Source organism: Schistocerca nitens, chromosome 7 (assembly GCF_023898315.1).
Source record: "Schistocerca nitens isolate TAMUIC-IGC-003100 chromosome 7, iqSchNite1.1, whole genome shotgun sequence".
NCBI classification, from domain to species: domain Eukaryota; kingdom Metazoa; phylum Arthropoda; class Insecta; order Orthoptera; family Acrididae; genus Schistocerca; species Schistocerca nitens.
This window is the reverse complement of record NC_064620.1, coordinates 69,678,073-69,683,536: the sequence shown is the minus strand read 5'-3', so window position 1 is coordinate 69,683,536 and position 5,464 is coordinate 69,678,073. Positions and strand designations below refer to the sequence as shown.

Below are 5,464 nucleotides of genomic sequence, written 5' to 3'. Positions count from 1 at the left end.
GGCTACATGCAGCGCTGCACCCTTCGGAATATATTGAAACTATATGGGCTCAAGCGGGAATATATTTCGCGTTGTCTCACAACAAATTTTGATTTTTTCTAGCGCAATTGGCCGAGAAAACAGAACATTATGCGTTACTTATTAAACACCCCTCGTATTATCATTTTTAATATACTGTCAAACAAATCTTTAGCGTGATTGGCCGAGCGGTCTAAAGCGCTGCAGTCATAGACTGTGAGGCTGGTCCCGGCGGAGGTTCGAGTCCTCCCTCGGGCATGGGTGTGTGTGTTTGTCCTTAGGATAATTTAGTTTAAGTAGTGTGTAAACTTAGGGACTGATGACTTTCGCAGTTAAGTCCCGTAAGATTTCACACACATTTGAACATTTTGAAATCTGTAGCGAAACTTCCTGGCAGATTAAAAGTGTTTGCCGGACCGAGACTCGAACTCGGCACCTTTGCCTTACACGGGCAAGTACTCCACCAACTGAACTACCCAAGCACGACTCACGCCCTGTCCTTACAGCTTTACTTACGCTAGTACCTCGTCTCCTACCTTCCAAACTTCACAGAAGCTCTCCTGCGAACCTTGCAGAACTAGCACTCTTGGAAGAAAGGATATTGCAGAGACATGGCTTAGCCACAGGCTGGGGGATGTTTCCAGAATGAGATTTTCACTCTTCAGCGGAGTGTGCGCTGATATGAAACTTCCTGGCAGGTTAAAACTGTTTGCCAGACCGAGACTCGAACTCGGGACCCTTGCCTTTCGCGGGCAAGTGCTCTACCAACTGAGCTATCCAAGCACGACTCACGCCCCGTCCTCACAGCTTTACTTCTGCTAGTACCTCGTCTCCTACTTTCCATACTTCACAGAAGCTCTCCTGAGTTTTAATCTGCCAGGAAGTTTCATTTCAGCGCCCACTCCGCTGCAGAGTGAAAATCTCATTCTGGAAATCTGTAGCCTTATACATACTCGCTTTCCTAAATATTAGGCTACTTTTCGACTTACATAGACAGTTTCAATATTAGCTACTTATTCAGGTTTGCGGCCGTCACAATACAATACTTTTTGTCTAGTTCTTACCTGTGCACACCGTCTGCGGAATCGTACGCAAGACCGAAGTAACTGTGGCCCGGTAGCTCACAGGTAAAGAGCCGCACTACAGTTCTACAGGTCTCAGGTCGACCCACGCTGAGTCCTATAGTCTGTCAATCATTACTTATTTCACCTCTGGCAATGAGTTCTGATGCTTGGATCAGAGGAAGTCAACGGCAAACCACTTCCAACAGGACCATGACAAGTAAAGCATTGCGGAGTTCAAGGCAGCCCGCGGATTATATGTATTGTAAGTAGCCTGTTTACATGTTTGTATGTTGGCAGCGCGATAGACTGTATTAATAACTCTGACAGCGCTGTGCGCCCTCTGTAAGAGACTCTGTGTGGCTGGTCGGACTCGCAGTTGGAGGTGAATAGCGAGCAGTGATGGAGGTTAGATGTTAATAGTTAGCAGTGATGCAGGTTAGAGGTCTGATGTGATAGCGCGAGCGGACGGTCTGGAGGTGTGTCCGTCATGAAAATGTAAGATTGTTGATGAATATGTAATTCTTTTGCAACTCGATGTCACGGACGATTATACAGGGTGAGTCACCTAACATTACCGCTGGATATATTTCGTAAGCCACATCAAATACTGACGAATCGATTCCACAGACCGAACGTGAGGAGAGGGGCTAGTGTTATTGGTTAATACAAACCATAAAAAAATGCACGGAAGTATGTTTTTTAACACAAACCTACGTTTTTTTAAATGGAACCCCTTTAGTTTTGTTAGCACATCTGAACATATAAACAAATACGTAATCAATGCCGTTTGTTGCATTGTAAAATGTTAATTACATCCGGAGATATTGTAACCTAAAGTTGACGCTTGAGTACCACTCCTCCGCTGTTCGATCGTGTGTATCTGGGAGCACCGAATTACGTAGGGATCCAAAGGGAACGGTGATGGACCTTAGGTACAGAAGAGACTGGAACAGCACATTACGTCCACATGCTAACACCTTTTTATTGGTCTTTTTCACTGACGCACATGTACATTACCATGAGGGGTGAGATACACGTACACACGTGGTTTCCGTTTTCAATTACGTAGTGGAATACAGTGTGCCCCGACATGTCAGGCCAATAGATGTTCAATGTGGTGGCCATTATTTGCTGCATACAATTGCAATCTCTGGCGTATTGAATGTCGTACACGCCGCAGTACATCTGGTGTAATGTCGCCGTAGGCTGCCACAATACGTTGTTTCATATCCTCTGGGGTTGTAGGCACATCACGGTACACATTCTCCTTTAGCGCACCCCACAGAAAGAAGTCCAGAGGTGTAAGATCAGGAGAACGGGCTGGCCAATTTATGCGTCCTCCACGTCCTATGAAACGCCCGTCGAACATCCTGTCAAGGGTCAGCCTAGTGTTAATTGCGGAATGTGCAGGTGCACCATCATGTTGATACCACATACGTCGACGCGTTTCCAGTGGGACATTTTCGAGCAACGTTGGCAGATCATTCTGTAGAAACGCGATGTATGTTGCAGTTGTTTGGGCCCCTGCAATGAAGTGAGGACCAATGAGGTGGTCGCCAATGATTCCGCACCATACATTTACAGTCCACGGTCGCTGTCGCTCTACCTGTCTGAGCCAGCGAGGATTGTCCACGGACCAATAATGCATGTTCCGTAGATTCACTGCCCCGTGGTTTGTGAAACCCGCTTCATCGGTAAACAGGTAGAACTGCAACGCATTCTCTGTTAATGCCCATTGACAGAATTGCACTCGATGATTAAAGTCATCACCATGTAATTGCTGATGTAGCGACACATGAAACGGGTGAAAGCGGTGACGATGCAGTATGCGCATGACACTACTTCGACTCAGTCCACCTGCTCTCGCAATGTCCCGTGTACTCATGTGTGGGTTCATGGCAGCAGCAGCTAACACACCAACTGCACCCGCTTCTCCTGTGACGGGCCTGTTACGGACCCGTTTGCGTGCTACGACCATACCTGTTGCATACAGTTGGCGGTAGATGTTTTGCAATGTGCGGCACGTTGGATGTTCTCTGTCCGGGTACCGTTCTGCATACATCCTGCAGCCTTCAGCTGCGTTTCGTCGACACTCGCCATAGATGAGTATCATCTCCGCCTTTTCAGAGTTCGAATACACGATGGTCACAGTTCCTACAACACTACACTAGCCGGCCGAAGTGGCCGTGCGGTTCTAGGCGCTGCAAAAAAATGGTTCAAATGGCTCTGAGTACTATGGGACATCTGTGGTCATCAGCCCCCTAGAACTTAGAACTACTTAAACCTAACTAACCTAAGGACATCACACACATCCATGCCCGAGGCAGGATTCGAACCTGCGACCGTAGCAGTCGCGCGGTTCCGTATGAGCGCCTAGAACCGCTAGACCACGGCGGCCCGCTTAGGCGCTGCAGTCTGGAACCGCGAGACCGCTACGGTCGCAGGTTCGAATCCTGCCTCGGGCATGGATGTGTGTGATGTCCTTAGGTTAGTTAGGTTTAACCAGTTCTAAGTTCTAGGGGACTAATGACCTCAGAAGTTGAGTTCCGTAGTGCTCAGAGCCAACACTACACTATCACAGACGTCTGGTAACACGGTGTACTACAGTTGGCCTGCGTGAGGAGACGAATGCAGAATAACAATAGCAGCAAGCGCTACATGCGGACACTGCGACAGCTAGACCAAACCACAACAGTACACTACAGCCACACTCGTAAACATGTCCCTGCAGATTCTGCTCGCCGGCCGTGGCCCGTGTTTGTTACAACACGCAATTGAACGTCGGAGGTTTCAAGCGTCAACTTTAGGATACAATATTTCCGGATGTAATTAACATTTTACAATGCAACAAACGGCACTGATTACGTATTTGTTTATATGTCCAGAAGTGCTAGCAAACCTAACGTGGTTCCATTTAAAAAAACGTAGGTTTGTGTTAAAAAACATACTTCCGTGCATTTCGGATGGTTTGTATTAAACAATTACACTAGCCCCTCTCCTCACGTTCGGTCTGTGGAATCGGTTCGTCAGTATTTGATGTGGTTTACGAAATATATCCAGCGGTAACGTTAGGTGACTCACGCTGTATAATTTTTTGAACTGGATGTTACATTATTAAGGTAAAATTTGCTAAATACATTGTTTGCTCTGCAACAAAATCTTTCCTTTGCTAACCACATGCCTTTTAGTAGTTAGATCCTACAGTAGTTAGGATCTTTTATTTAGCTGGCTGTATTGGCGCTTACTGTATCGCTGTAGTTCGTGTAGTGAAGATTTTCTTGTGAGGTAAGTGCCACACGAAATGTATAGGTTATTGTTAGGATTTCTTCTAATTGAGGGCCATTCTTTTGTCTTAATTATTTGAGCAGTCAGATTGCGTTTGAGTTGTATTTGTCAACAATAATTCTGTGGGCCAGAAATGAAATGATAAAAATATTAGCGAAGATACAGTACGTTCAATTTCACTCAGCAGTTTTAGATGGTTCAATTGCATTAAGCAATTTCACTCAGCAGCTTCAGAATTAAATTTAGAAGTTTCATCTTCTAAGTCATTCCAGTCCAAGTAGAGATGTATTGGGAGGTTTCAAGATCTCAGTTATTGCAGTTTGAGTGGAGAATTATTTAATAAAGAAGTTTCAGTATGTGCACCAGCCTAATATGCAGGAGACTTGGATTCCGAATCCTTGCCCGCCACAAATTTTTAACCTCCCTCATTAATTTAAATCAATGCCCACTCTCAGCTAATATATGTGATTCCTTTGTGTCTTAGTCTTCGGACTGATGAATGCTTTTCTTTTTAATCATTTCTTCCTCCTGATCAGCCCGTGGATCTTTGTAGAACCATCTGGAAGAGGTGATAAAAGTCATGGGATAGCGATATGAACATCTAGATAGGGCAGCAGTATCGCGGACACAAGTTATAAAAGAGCAGTGCATTGGCGGAGCCAACAATTCTACTCGTGTGATTCACGTGAAAAGATTTCCGTCGTGATCATGGCCCCTCAAAGGGAATACATAGATTTTGAACGCGAAATGGTACTTGCAGCTAGACGTGTTGGGCATTTTATTTCGGGAATCGTTGGGGAAATCAGTATTCCGAGATCCACAATGGTAAGTGTGTGCCAAGAACATAGAATGTGAAGCATTACTTCTCACTACGGGCAACGCACTGGCCGGTGGCCTTCCCATAACAACCAAGAGCAGCGGCCTTTGTGTAGAGTTGTCAGTGCTATCAGCAAGCAACATCGCGTGAAATAACCGCAGAACTCAATGTGTGACGTACGACAATTGTATCTGTTAGTACAGTGCGAAGATGGTTCAAATGGCTCTGAGCACTATGGGACTCAACTGCCGTGGTCATAAGTCCCCTAGAACTTCGAACT

The 5,464-nt window shown here is 45.7% G+C and overlaps 1 non-coding gene across 1 annotated transcript; it reads right to left on the bottom strand.

Moving 5' to 3' along the window:
• Window positions 1-727: 727 nt before the first annotated feature.
• Trnas-cga (transfer RNA serine (anticodon CGA)) lies at window positions 728-802 on the bottom strand. Its single transcript has one exon. It is a non-coding gene; the product is annotated as a tRNA-Ser (tRNA).
• Window positions 803-5,464: the final 4,662 nt, after the last annotated feature.